Here is a 14,831-nt window from a genome sequence, read left to right on the forward strand (position 1 = left end):
TTCTGCATGACCGTAGGGTTAATCAGAGGGCCATTTACTGAATCTGGCTGCATCTTTGTACGCAGTTGCTGAGATTAGGATAGCCGCCAGTGGGCATCTCAACACAAATCCTGCTAGCTGAGACATTGGCATATTTTTGCACAGTGGGCCTAATTCAGGTTGGATTGCAAATCGCAATCCAACCGTAATTTCTACGATTGGCCCACAGGCGCATGGCAGTGCCCGTCCTGCGCAAGCGCCCGCACTTTCTGCGGGGGGGGGGGGGCACATAAAATACGATTGCCTCTGCCTGTCAATCAGGCAGAGGCGGTCGCGGTGTGAGGGATGGGCAACCCTCCGTTTCCAGGGAGGAGACAGAGAATTGCGGGCGCAGGGCGGCAAGAACGGGGGCATGTCGGGGCGTGATCACGGAGGCAGGGTAACATCACATGCAGCCGCTGTGATCAAGAACGTGGCGCGGCAGGAGACGTTCTCTGTTTCTGCTAACAAGCAGAAATTGCGATATGATCGCAATTTCGGCTTGTTGAAGGGGGGGGGGGGGTCAGCATGCTGGGCGCCTTGTCCAGCGATGGGCGGCCCCCAGCATGCTAATTTGTAGAATTTGCTATCCTTACTGAATTAGGCCCTGTATCTGTGTACAAATGCAAATGTGTTCACGTACAACTATATATCAGGCCCATTGTCAAGAAAATAGCAAACGTTTATTACAGTAATGTAATTGTAATCTGATGCCAGTGAATTTTTATTATTAACATTTATTTATGTAGCTTGTCAGCTGGGAAATGAACTTCTCCTCTGACTATGAGTGTATGTGCTCGGTCAGAGATGCACTTTGATCAGCCAGCCCAACACTTAACTGCCATTACTTTATTACTGCTCAGCAAAGAAACCTGCATTACACTATAAGCTACAGCAGTGTTGTTGTTTTTGTTGTTGTTGTAGAGTTGTAAGAGGAAGACCCAGGAGATTCCTTTGCCCGTGGCTGCAGGAGGTCTGGGGTAGCAGGTATGATTTATTTATATCTAATTCACCCTTATATATCAATGTGAGAATGATGACTGGGTATTGTAAGGTCAGAATAGCCTGTGATAGATCTTGGGGGATATCTACATACAGATTGGTGGCTTCAAATCTGAGTTACCACCCACATAGACAAAGATGAGATGGATCAGTGGTGGGATTCAGCTGGATCACACCGGTTCTGCAGAACCGATACCTAATGTTAGGTATGGTTCTAACTAAGAACCGTTTGCTAGTGAGCGCCGCCCACACACCTGCTAGCCAGCACAGACCGGCGACCGCAACAGGAGTTACTACCCACCCGGCCCTGGTCTGCTGACTCCTCCTCTCCCTAGTGTCCTGACATGTGCAGTAAGCATGTCAAAACGCTGAGAGAGGGTGGGCCAGGCGCGGAGGAACTCTGCAGTGCTACACAGAGACGCTTGGCCCTGTTGCAGTCTGTGCTGGCGGGCGGGTGTGACTGCGGGCGGCAGCTCAGGCTAAGCAGGGTTGCCATTTTTCGGGAGTGGTCACCCACACACCACCACCTACAACCAGCGTGTCCTGGGGCAGGCAAACTGGCTGGGGGTATGTATGTAGTCCCTCTTTTTCCCTTCTGCTAGTCCCACTCTGCTATACTTAAAATGGTCATTAGGACATAGGCCCTCATTCCGAGTTGTTCGCTCGCAAGCTGCTTTTAGTAGCTTTGCACACGCTAAGCCGCCGCCTACTGGGAGTGAATCTTAGCTTATCAAAATTGCTAACGAAAGATTAGCAAAATTGCGAATAGACACTTCTTAGCAGTTTCTGAGTAGCTCCACACTTACTCGGCAACTGCGATCAGTTCAGTCAGTTTCGTTCCTGGTTTGACGTCACAAACACTCCCAGCGTTCGGCCAGACACTCCTCCGTTTCTCCAGCCACTCCCGCGTTTTTCCCAGAAACGGTAGCGTTTTTTCGCACATACCCATAAAACGGCCAGTTTCCGCCCAGAAACACCCACTTCCTGTCAATCACATTCCGATCACCAGAACGAAGAAAAAACCTCATAATGCCGTGAGTAAAATACCTAACTGCATAGCAAATTTACTTGGCGCAGTCGCACTGCGGACATTGCGCATGCGCATTAGCGACTAATTGCTCCGTTGCGAGAAAAATATAACGAACGAACAACTCGGAATGACCCCCATAGAACCTGTTGTTGATTTATTTGAATCCCACCACTGAGATGGACCCTGTAGCCACTGCACCCCCTGCTACTATGGTAGTTACATTTGTGCTTTGAAAATAAACAGGAATGACATGTAAGAGGACCTTTGCATAGCTAGGTTGTTTTTTTTTCTAGTAAAATGTACATTTTATTTTTTATAATGCATCAGTGGGATGGATGCAAGAGACTGATAATGACGATGTCACCAGTGAGTATACTTCATAGTGAGTACTACACTATGGGGGTAATTCAGATCTGATCGCTGGGCTGCGATTTTTGCTGTCCAGCGTTCAGATGGTCGCTGCCTACAGGGGGAGTGTATTTTCGCTGTGCAAGTGTGCAATGCTATGTGTACACTGAGCTGCTAAAATACAGTGTGTGCAGTCGCTGCTCAGCCCAGGACTTACACCTCCAGTGCGATCACATCATGCTGATCGGGGCCGGATCTGACGTCAGACACTCACCCTGAAAACGCTTGGACACGCCTGTGTTTTTCCAAACACTCCCAGAAAATGGTCAGTTGCCACCCACAAACGGCCTCCTCCTGTCAATCACCTTGCGAACGCCCGAGCGAACAGATTTTTCACACCATCCCACTGCTGACCAGAGATGTCCTTTGTTGTTGTCCAAAGCACGTGCGCATTGCGGTGCATACACATGCACATTTAGTACCTGATCACCCGCTGTGTGAAAACGCGCAGCAGCAATCAGATCTGATTTACCCCCTATGTCGGACTGGGATCCCGATGGGTGTAATGCTATTTAGAGCATTTTATCTATGCAGGTGTTATAACTTTAAACATGCTGGTTGCATACCTCCCAACGTGGCTGGTGAAAGAGGTTGCATACCTCCCAACGTGGCCGCACCTGCCCATAAAAGGGGGCGTGACCTCAGAAAATGGGCGTGACTTTGTGGTAATGACGTGATTGCAAACCACGCACCCATTCTCCGTCACTATGGGGACATGGCCCGTACTCTGTGAGCTGCTGGCCATGCCCCCATTCCCTCTTGTCTCCGTGAATAGACGCTGTGCGCATGTGCACAGCATTTATTCACCGAGTGACAGAGCTTCCCAACTGCTCCCCCACCCCACAGAGGGACACTGCGGCCCGCGGGTGGGACAGCGGAACAGTCCCCCACAAAAACGGGACTGTCCCGTGAAAATCAGGACAGTTGGGAGGTATGCGGTTGGTTTAAGTGTGCTTTAACCACATGTACTTTCCCGCATAAGTAGAGATGGCTGCTGAATAATATGTCCCATTATAAGGATGAGTCCCAATCTCTGTGCCTGTCAGTTGTGGAGAATTAACAGAGGTGGATTTAGACCTCATGGGGCCCTAAGGAGGACACCCACTTTGGGCTCCCAATCCATAGCACTATATTTCCGTTTCTGGTAAGTGCAGCGTGCTCGCGAGGGGACTCTTAGCACTTGCCCCACTGCCGGCATTCTGGTGGGCAGGATGCCGCTGTCGGGATCTTGACAGCTGGCATCCCGCCCACCAGTAAAAAAAATAGGATTTTAATTACCTACCGGTAAATCCTTTTCTCGTAGTCCACAGAGGATACTGGGGTCCATTTAGTACCATGGGGTATAGACGAGTCCACTAGGAGCCATGGGCACTTTAGGAATTGGATAGTGTGGGCTGGCTCCTCCCTCTATGCCCCTCCTACCAGACTCAGTCTAGGAAACTGTGCCCGAGGAGACGGACATATTTAGAGAGAAGGATAGATAAGGATAGTGGTGAGATTCAGAACCAGCACACACAACAAGAGGAATGCCAAGCTAACCAAACTTGAAACAGAAACAGCAACGGCTAAACCAACATTACTTAACCAAGTAACAGTGCAGGATGAACGAAGCACTGGGCGGGCGCCCAGTATACTCTACGGACTACGAGAAAAGGATTTACCGGTAGGTAATTAAAATCCTATTTTCTCTTATGTCCTGGGGTTTATTTAGTACCATGGGGATGTACCAAAGCTCCCAAACTGGGTGGGAAAGTGCTGAGGTTCCTGCAGAACTGATTGACCAAACTGAAGGTCCTCAGAGGCCAAAGTATCGAACTTGTAGAACTTAGCAAACATGTTCGAACCTGACCAAGTAACTGTTCGGCAGAGATGTAAAGCCGAGATACCCCGGGCAGCCGCCCAGGAAGAACCCTCCGACCTAGTAGAGTGGGCCTGTACAGATTTTGGACATGGCAAACTTGACATGGAATAAGCATGCTGGATAATAAGTCTAATCCAGCATGCAATAGTCTACTTTGAAGCAGGACATCCAATCTTATTGGGATCATAAAGAAAAAACAGCGAGTCCGTATTTCTGTGACGAGCTGTTCTTTTCACATACACCTTCAAAGCCCTCACAACAGCCAAAGACTTTGAAGTAGCAGAGGTGTCAGTTACAATCGGGACCACAATAGGTTGGTTGATGTGAAACACAGACACCACCTTAGGAAGAAATTGCTGATGAGTTCAGAGTTCACCTCTGTCCTCATGGAAAATTAAATAGGGACTTTTGTGAGATAAAGCCCCCAGCTCCGACACACGTCTTGCTGAAGCCAAGGCCAACAGTGTGACGGTCTTCCATGTAAGATATTTTACGTCTACCTCCTGTATAGGCTCAATCCAGTCCAGTTGGAGGAAATGCAGCACCACACTGAGATCCCAAGGTGCCGTGGGAGGCACAAAGGGAGGTTGGATGAGCAGAACACCTTTCAAAAACGTCTGGACCTAAGGGAGAGAAGTCAATTGTTTCTGAAAGAAAATGGACAAGGCTGAAAACTGGACTTTTATGGAGCCCAGACGGAGGCCCACATCTACTCCTGCTTGTAGAAAAAGCAGGAACCGTCCTAGATGGAATTCCACCACAGGAAATTTTCTGCTCTCACACCAAGAGACGTATTTCTTCCAAATACAATGGAAATGCTTAGATGTTACCCCCTTCCTGGCTTAAATCATAGTTAGGATAACCTTGTTAGGGATCCCTCTCCTGGCTTGAATCAGCCGTTCAACTTCCATGCCGTCAAACGTAGCCACGGTAAGTCCTGATAGACGAACGGGCCCTGTTGCAGAAGATCCTCGCGAAGAGGTAGAGTCCACAGATCTTCAAGGAGCATCTCCAGAAGGTCCATGTACCAGGCCCTTTTTGGCCAGTCCGGAGCAATTATAATTGCTTGAACCTTTTCCCTTTTTATTCTCTTTAGAATTCTTGGGATCAGAGGAAGTGGAGGAAACACGTACACCACCTGATAGACCCATGGAGTCATCAGGGCGTCTACCGCAACTGCCTGTGGGTCTCTCGACCTGAAACAATAACGCTGTGGATATCCCCATCGACTTGTCAAGCACCTGAACACTTCCGGGTGAAGGCTCCACTACCCCAGGTGCAGGTCGTGTCTGCTGAGAAAGTCTGCTTCCCCGTTGTCTACTCCCAGAATGAAGACCGCTGACAATGCCACAGCATTTCTTTCTGCCCAGAGAAGAATTCTTGACACCTCCAACATTGCTGCTCTGCTTTTCGTTCCGCCCTGTCGCTTTATGTACGTTACTGCGGTCACATTGTCCGACTGGACCTGAATGGCCTGATCTTGAAGAACATGTGAGGCCAGCAGAAGGGCGTTGTATATGGCCCTGAGTTCTAGAATGTTGATTGGAAGGATGACTTCCTGACTAGACCATCTTCCTTGAAACTGCGCCCCCTGAGTGACCGCTCCCCAACCTCTGAGGCTTGCATCTGTGGTTAGCAGAATCCAGTTCTGAATTCCGAACCTCCGACCCTCGACGAGGTGAGAAGTCTGTAGCCACCACAAAAGGGAGATCCTGGCTTTTGGCGACAGACGGATCCTCTGGTGCATGTGAAGATGCGATCCGGACCATTTGTACAACAGATCGAGCTGGAAGGGTCTTGCATGAAACCTTCCATATTGAAGAGCCTCATAAGGGCCACCATTTTCCCCAGAAGGCAAATGCATAGATGCACCATATCCAGGTTGGCTTCAGGACATCCCGAATCATCGACTGGATTACTAATGCCTTTTCCAACAGAAGGAACACCTTTTGCAACTCCGTATCCAGTATCATTCCCAGGAATGGTAGCCTTCGTGTTGGCTTTAGGTGAGATTTTGGAAAGTTCAGAATCCACCCATGATCCTGGAGAAGTTTGGTTGAGAGAGCAATGCTGTCCAGCAACCTTTCCCTGGACGGTGCTTTTATCAGGAGATCGTCCAGGTACGGAATTATGTTCACACCCTGTTTGCGGAGTAGAAGCATCATCTCTGCCATCACCTTGGTGAACACCCTCAGTGCCGTGGAGAGACCAAATGGCAGGGCCTTGAACTGGTAGTGACAGTCCTGCAGTGCAAACCGTAGATAAGACTGATGGGGCTGCCAGATCGGTATGTGAAGGTACGCATCCTTGATATCCAGAGACACTAGGAATTCCACCTCCTCCAGACCTGAGATTATAGCTCTCAGAGACTCCATCTTGAATTGAACACTCGTAAGTACGGGTTCAACGACTTGAGGTTCAAAATTGGTCTTACTGAACTGTCCGGTTTCAGTACTACAAGTTGGAATAGTACCTCTTGTTTAGCTGATGAGGTGGATCTGGAACAATGACGTGAGTCTGTACCAGTTTTTGGATGGCATGTTGTAAAGTTATACTTGCCTCTTGTGAAACTGGCAAGCCTGATTTGAAGAATTTGTGAGGTGGGAGCTCTTGGAACTCCAGTCTGTAGCCCTGGGAAATAAGATTTATGACCCAGGGATCCTGGCACGAATTTGACCAGATTTGACTGAAGAATTGTAGGCGTGCTCCCACCTGAAAGCCTTCCAGGCATTGCTGTCCACTGTCATGCTGAAGTCTTTGAGGAAGCAGAGCCTGAGCTCTTTTCCTGAGTATCTACTGATGCCGGTTTGCGTGGTTTACCTCTTGCGCCGCTGGAGGACGTAGAAGCACCTCTGGATTTGCCTTTTAACTTGGCCGTCCGAATAAGTTTTCTTGGTTGGGGGGGCTGCAGAAGGAAGATACGTAGACTTACCCGCAGTAGCTGTGGAGATCAATTTGTCTAATTCATCTCCAAATAAGGCCTCTCCTGTGAATGGTAGGCCTTCCACGCCTTTCCTAGAATCCGTGTCAGCAGTCCACTGGCATAGCCACAAGCCCCTGCATGCCAACACTGCCAAAGCGGTGGTGCGTGCGTTAAGCACGCCTATTTCCTTTATGGCTTCCACCATAAAGTTCGCAGAGTTCTGTATATGCTGCAGGAGTAAGACAACATCCCCCCTAGATAATAAATCTAACCCCTCAATTAGGTTACCTGACCATTTAGCAATGGCTTTAGTGATCCACGCACATGCAATAGTGGGTCTTTGGACCACCCCAGCAGCTATGTACAATGATTTGAGTGTAGTCTCAATTTTACGATCAGCCGTGTCTTTCAGGGAGGCTGCACCAAGAACAGGAAACACAATTTTACGTGACAACCTAGAGACTGATGCGTCCACCATCGGTGGATTTTCCCATTTTCTCTGATGTCCTAAGTGGATGCTGGGATTCCGTAAGGACCATGGGGAATAGCGGCTCCGCAGGAGACTGGGCACAACTAAAGAAAGCTTTAGGACTACCTGGTGTGCACTGGCTCCTCCCACTATGACCCTCCTCCAGACCTCAGTTAGAATCTTGTGCCCGGCTGAGCTGGATGCACACTAGGGGCTCTCCTGAGCTCCTAGAAAGAAAGTATATTTTAGGTTTTTTATTTTACAGTGAGATCTGCTGGCAACAGACTCACTGCAGCGAGGGACTAAGGGGAGAAGAAGCGAACCTACCTAACTGGTGGTAGTTTGGGCTTCTTAGGCTACTGGACACCATTAGCTCCAGAGGGATCGACCGCAGGACCCGACCTTGGTGTTCGATCCCGGAGCCGCGCCGCCGGCCCCCTTACAGAGCCAGAAGCAAGAAGTGTTCCGGAAAATCGGCGGCAAAAGACTTCTGTCTTCAACAAGGTAGCGCACAGCACTGCAGCTGTGCGCCATTGCTCCTCATGCACACCTCACACTCCGGTCACTGATGGGTGCAGGGCACTGGGGGGGGGGGGGGCGCCCTGAGGGCAATATAAACACCTTGGCTGGCAAATCATCACAATATATAGTCCCAGGGCTATATATGTGATAAATTACCCCTGCCAGAATCCATGAAAAAAGCGGGAGAAAAGTCAGCCGAAAAAGGGGCGGGGCTATCTCCCTCAGCACACTGGCGCCATTTTTTCTTCACAGTGCAGCTGGAAGACAGCTCCCCAGGCTCTCCCCTGTAGTTTTCAGGCTCAAAGGGTTAAAAAGAGAGGGGGGGCACTAAATTTAGGCGCAATATGTGTATACAAGCAGCTATTGGGGGAAAAATCACTCAGTTATACTGTTAATCCCTGCATTATATAGCGCTCTGGTGTGTGCTGGCATACTCTCTCTCTCTGTCTCCCCAAAGGACTTTGTGGGGTCCTGTCCTCAGTCAGAGCATTCCCTGTGTGTGTGCGGTGTGTCGGTACGGCTGTGTTGACATGTTGGATGAGGAAGGTTACGTGGAGGCGGAGCAGAGGCCGATAAATGGGATGTCGCCCCCTGTGGGGCCGACACCAGAGTGGATGGATAGGTGGAAGGTATTAACCGAAAATGTCAACTCCTTACATAAAAGGCTGGATGACGTAACAGCTGTGGGACAGCCGGCTTCTCAGCCCGCGCCTGCCCAGGCGTCTCAAAGGCCATCAGGGGCTCAAAAAACGCCCGTTACCCCAGATGGCAGACACAGATGTCGACACGGAGTCTGACTCCAGTGTCGACGAGGTTGAGACATATACACAATCCACTAGGAACATCCGTTGCATGATTTCGGCAATGAAAAATGTGTTACACATTTCTGACATTAACCCAAGTACCACATAAAAGGGGTTTTATGTTTGGGGAGAAAAAGCAGCCAGTGTTTTGTTCCCCCATCAGATGAGTGAATGAAGTGTGTAAAGAAGCGTGGGTTCCCCCGATAAGAAACTGGTAATTTCTAAAAAGTTACTGCTGGCGTACCCTTTCCCGCCAGAGGATAGGTCACGTTGGGAGATATCCCCTAGGGTGGATAAGGCGCTCACACGTTTGTCAAAAAAGGTGGCACTGCCGACTGGGGATACGGCCACTTTGAAGGAACCTGCTGATAAAAAGCAGGAGGCTATCCTGAAGTCTGTATATACACACTCAGGTACTATACTGAGACCTGCATTTGCCTCAGCATAAATAGTGCTGCTGCAGCGTGGTCTGATACCCTGTCAGATAATATTAATACCCTAGACAGGGATAATATTTTGCTAACATAGAGCATATTAAAGACATCGTCTTATATATGAAGGATGCACAGAGGGATATTTGCCGGCTGGCATCCAGAATTAATGCAATGTCCATTCTGCCAGGAGGCTATTAGAGACCCGGCAGTGGACAGGTGATGCTGACTTTAAAAGGCACATGGAGATTCTGCCTTATAAGGGTGAGGAATTGTTTGGGGATGGTCTCTGGGACCTCGTATCCACAGCAACAGCTGGGAAGAAATTTTTTTACCTCAGGTTTCCTCACAGCCTAAGAAAGCACCGTATTTTCAGGTACAGTCCTTTCGGCTTCAGAAAAGCAAGCGGGTCAAAGGCGCTTCCTTTCTGCACAGAAACAAGGGAAGAAGGAAAAAGCTGCACCAGACAGCCAGTTCCCAGGATCAAAAATCTTCCCCCGCTTCCTCTGAGTCCACCGCATGACGCTGGGGTTCCACAGGTGGAGACAGGTGCGGTGGGGGCGCGTCTCGGGAACTTCAGGGACCAGTGGGCTTGCCCACAGGTGGATCCCTAGGTTCTGCAAGTAGTATCACAGGGATACAGGCTGGAGTTCGAGGCGACTCCCCCTCGCCGTTACCTCACATCAGCCTTGCCTGCTGCCCTCGGAGAAAGGGAGGTAGTACTGGCGGCAATTCACAAGCTGTACTTCCAGCAGGTGAAATCAAGGTACCCCTCCTTCAACAAGGCCGGGGTTACTATTCCAGAATGTTGTGGTACCGAAACCAGACGGTTCGGTAAGACCCATTCTAAAATTGAAATCCTTGAACACTTATATACGAAGGTTCAAGTTCAAAATGGAATCGCTCAGGGCGATTATTGCAAGCCTGGAGAATTTCATGGTATCACTGGACATCAAGGATGCTTACCTGCATGTCCCTATTTACCCTCTTCACCAGGAGTACCTCAAAATTGTGGTACAGGATTGTCATTACCAATTCCAGACGTTGCCGTTGGTCTGTCCCCGGCACCGAGGGTATTTATCAAGGTAATGGCCGAAATAATTATCCCGTACTTGGACGATCTCCTTATAAAGGCGAGGTCCAGGGAGCAGTTGTTCATCAGAGTAGCACTATCTCGGGAAGTGCTACAACAGCACGGCTGGATTCTGAATATTCCAAAGTCGCAGCTGGTTCCTACGACGCGTCTACTGTTCCTGGGTATGGTTCTGGACACAGAACAGGAAAAAAGGGTTTCTCCCGGAGGAGAGGTCCAAGGAGTTGTCGTCTCTAGACATAGACCTCCTAATACAAATACAGGTGTCGGTGCATCAATGCACGCGAGCCCTGGGAAAGATGGTAGCTTCTTACGAAGAAATTCCATTCGCCAGGTCCCATGCAAGGATCTTCCAGTGGGATCTGTTGGACAAGTGGTCCGGGTCGCATCTTCAGATGCATCGGCAGATAATCCTGTCTCCAAGGGCCAGGGTGTCGCTGTTGTGGTGGCTGCAGAGTGCTCATCTTCTAGGGGGCCGCAGATTCGGCATACAGGACTGGGTCCTGGTGACCACGGATGCCAGCCTTCGAGGCTGGGGGGCAGTCACACAGGGAAGAAACTTCCAAGGACTATGGAAAAGTCAGGAGACTTCCCTACACATAAATATTCTGGAACTAAGGGCCATTTACAATGCCCTAAGTCTGGCTAGACCCCTGCTTCAACACCGGCCGGTGCTGATCCAGTCAGACAACATCACGGCGGTCGCTCATGTAAACCGACAGGGCGGCACAAGAAGAAGGATGGCGATGGCATGAGCCACAAGGATTCTCCGATGGGCGGAAAATCATGTGTTAGCACTGTCAGCAGTGTTCATTCCCGGAGTGGACAACTGGGAAGCAGACTCTCTCAGCAGACACGACCTCCACCCGGGAGAGTGGGGACTTCATCCATAAGTCTTCCAAATGATTGTACACCGTTGGGAAAGGCCACAGGTGGACATGATGGCGTCCCGCCTCAACAAAAAGCTACAAAGATATTGCGCCAGGTCAAGGGACCCTCAGGCGATAGCTGTGGACGCTCTGGTAACACCGTGGGTGTACCAGTCGGTGTATGTGTTCCCTTCTCTGCCTCTCATACCCAGGGTAATGAGAATAATAAGAAGGAGAGGAGTAAGAACTATACTCATTGTTCCGGATTGGCCAAGAAGAGCTTGGTACCCAGAACTCCAAGAAATGATCTCAGAGGACCCATGGCCTCTGCCGCTCAGACAGGACCTGCTGCAGCAGGGGGCCTGTCTGTTCCAAGACGTACCGCGGCTGCGTTTGACGGCATGGCGGTTGAACGCCGGATCCTGAAGGAAAAGGGCATTCCAGAGGAAGTTATTCCTACGCTAATTAAAGCTAGGAAAGAAGTGAACGCAAACCATTTATCACCACATATGGCGGAAATATGTTGCGTGCTGTGAGGCCAGGAAGGCCCCAACGGAGGAATTTCAGCTAGGTCGATTTCTGCACTTCCTACAGTCAGGGGTGACTATGGACCTAAAATTGGGTTCCATTAAGGTCCAGATTTCGGCTCTATCGATTTTCTTCAAAAATAGAACTGACTTCACTGCCTGAAGTTCAGACTTTTGTTAAGGGAGTGCTGCATAGTCAGCCCCTGTTTGTGCCTCCAGTGGCACCGTGGGATCTCAACGTGGTGTTGGGTTTCCTGAAGTCGCATTGGGTTGAGCCACTTAAATCCGTGGAGCTAAAATACCTCACGTGGAAAGTGGTCATGCTGTTGGCCTTGGCGTCGGCCAGGCGTGTATCAGAATTAGCGGCTTTATCAGGCAAAAGCCCTTATCTAATTTTTTTATATGGATAGGGCGGAATTGAGGACTCGGTCCCAATTCCTTCCTAAGGTGGTATCAGTTTTTCATGTGAACCAACCTATTGTGGTGCCTGCGGCTACTTGGGACTTGGAGGATTCCAAGTTACTGGACGTAGTCAGGGCCCTGAAAAATATATGTTTCCAGGACGGCTGGAGTCAGGAAAACTGACTCGCTATTTATCCTGTATGCACCCAACAAGCTGGGTGCTCCTGCTTCTAAGCATACTATTGCTCGCTGGATCTGTAGCACGATTCAACTTGCACATTCTGCGGCTGGACTGCCGCACCCTAAATCTGTAAAAGCCCATTCCACAAGGAAAGTGGGCTCTTCTTGGGCGGCTGCCCGAGGGGTCTCGGCTTTACAAATTTGCCGAGCTGTTACTTGGTCGGGTTCAAACACTTTTGCAAGAGTCTACAAGTTTGATACCCTGGCTGAGGAGGACCTAGAGTTTGATCATTCGGTGCTGCAGAGTCATCCGCACTCTCCCGCCCGTTTGGGAGCTTTGGTATAATCCCCATGGTCCTTACGGAGTCCCAGCATCCACTTAGGACGTCAGAGAAAATAAGATTTTACTCACCGGTAAATCTATTTCTCGTAGTCCGTAGTGGATGCTGGGCGCCCATCCCAAGTGCGGATTGTCTGCAATACTTGTATATAGTTATTGCCTAACTAAAGGGTTATTGTTGAGCCATCTGTTGAGAGGCTCAGTTATATTTCATACTGTTAACTGGGTATAGTATCACGAGTTATACGGTGTGATTGGTGTGGCTGGTATGAGTCAGAACCCGGGATCCAAAATCCTTCCTTATTGTGTCAGCTCTTCCGGGCACAGTATCCTAACTGAAGTCTGGAGGAGGGTCATAGTGGGAGGAGCCAGTGCACACCAGGTAGTCCTAAAGCTTTCTTTAGTTGTGCCCAGTCTCCTGCGGAGCCGCTATTCCCCATGGTCCTTACGGAGTCCCAGCATCCACTACGGACTACGAGAAATAGATTTACCGGTGAGTAAAATCTTATTTTTTTTCCTATCCTCTAGAGGAAAAGGAAAAGATGAGAGCAACCTTTTTAGGGATTTTATATTTCTTATCGGGATTAACCCACGGTTCTTCAAACGTGGTATTCAATTCCTTTGACGCAAATAAGATTCCTCATACTCCTCTGACACCTTATCAGGAATATGCAGAACATCTCTGAATGCCTCTATAAAAGCCTTTATTCCCTGTGACAGAGCTGCATCCCCCCCGAGTCCACCTCCCCCTCCTCCATTTCTGACCTGTCAGCATCAGAGTCAGACTGCAGGATATGGGCCAGAGATCACTTTTGCAGACAAATGGGAGGGGATTGAGACGCCGTCTTGGGGACTGAGTCTCTGTTCATAAACTCATCCACAGTCTGTTTTAAGTATTGTGTCTCTTTCTCATTGCGGGACAATGTTGTAGAAAGAGTTGAGATCATTCTCTTAAGAGAATTAACCCATTCCGGTTCAGCACCACTAGCCTGTGAGCCCTGAGTACCCAGTAGTGAGCCCACTGGTGAAGAGGAACACTCTGCGGTACAAGTAGCACACTCTCTGCCTGACATAATGTAAATGTGACAGCACACACACACACAGGAAAAGGTTAAATACAATTAACCCACAAAGAGCCTTTCAGGGAGATACAGAGTTATTTGGAGCCAGCCCCCACCGCGCCCTTATCGCTAATGCCAAGCTTAGCCGGGTCACAAACTAAGTACCCTGATAGGGGACTTAGTACACTAATAGTCGCTCCCCCCTGCTATGACCCCCTGGTACCGCTTAGGTAATCTGGAGTCACACTGGAGGAGCTGCGCGTCCATGTCCTGCCGCTACTCGCATCAAGTCGGATACGTAATTATCGTGGGACCATCCGGCCAGCAATAATAAGTATACCCCTGAGGGGTACACTTATTAAAAAAATTTTTGAGGGAAATTCCCCCAAAACATTCGATAGGCTACATTTCGCAGCATTTACCAGGTAAATAACCTGTGTAATAACCATTTTTGCATGCATGGTCTGATGACCGCATATGCGTAAAAGGCAGCAGTAGGCATGACCATCTGAGAAACCCCCATCAATGGTTTCCATCGTTGCCAAACGCAGCACGAGCCATTGATTGTAACAAACTACTTGGCTCTGTACCATTGATTGTGTTTAGGTCTGAATTAGGCCCCTAGTACGATGGGGTATAGACGGGGTCCAAAGGTGCCGTGCACTTTCAATTTCTTCACTAGGTGTGCAGCCTCCTCCCCACTATGCCCCATCCCACATGCAGAAAAAAGTGCCCTCAGGAGAGGATGCACATCTCTGCAGGTCCAGAGAGTTTTCTTCAATTTATTTTAAACGTTTGTTACTTTCGGTATGCTGTTTGGGCAACAGCATACCTGCATCGTGGGAGTTGGGGGGGGGGGGGGTGCTTGGCGGTCACCGGCCTTGCGAGGTGC

General features: G+C 49.4%; 1 protein-coding gene across 1 annotated transcript in view; it reads left to right on the forward strand.

The window, feature by feature from the left end:
- The first annotated feature begins 867 nt into the window (after positions 1 to 867).
- The window catches only part of LOC135022416 (inosine-uridine preferring nucleoside hydrolase-like), a 39,555-nt gene continuing 25,591 nt past the window's right edge, over positions 868 to 14,831 (forward strand). Inside the window, exon 1 of the mRNA XM_063953314.1 lies at positions 868 to 1,005. The gene's annotated coding sequence lies outside the window, so the exon portion shown is untranslated. The remainder of the gene's footprint in view (positions 1,006 to 14,831) is intronic.

Source organism: Pseudophryne corroboree, chromosome 2 (assembly GCF_028390025.1).
Source record: "Pseudophryne corroboree isolate aPseCor3 chromosome 2, aPseCor3.hap2, whole genome shotgun sequence".
Lineage (NCBI taxonomy): Eukaryota > Metazoa > Chordata > Amphibia > Anura > Myobatrachidae > Pseudophryne > Pseudophryne corroboree.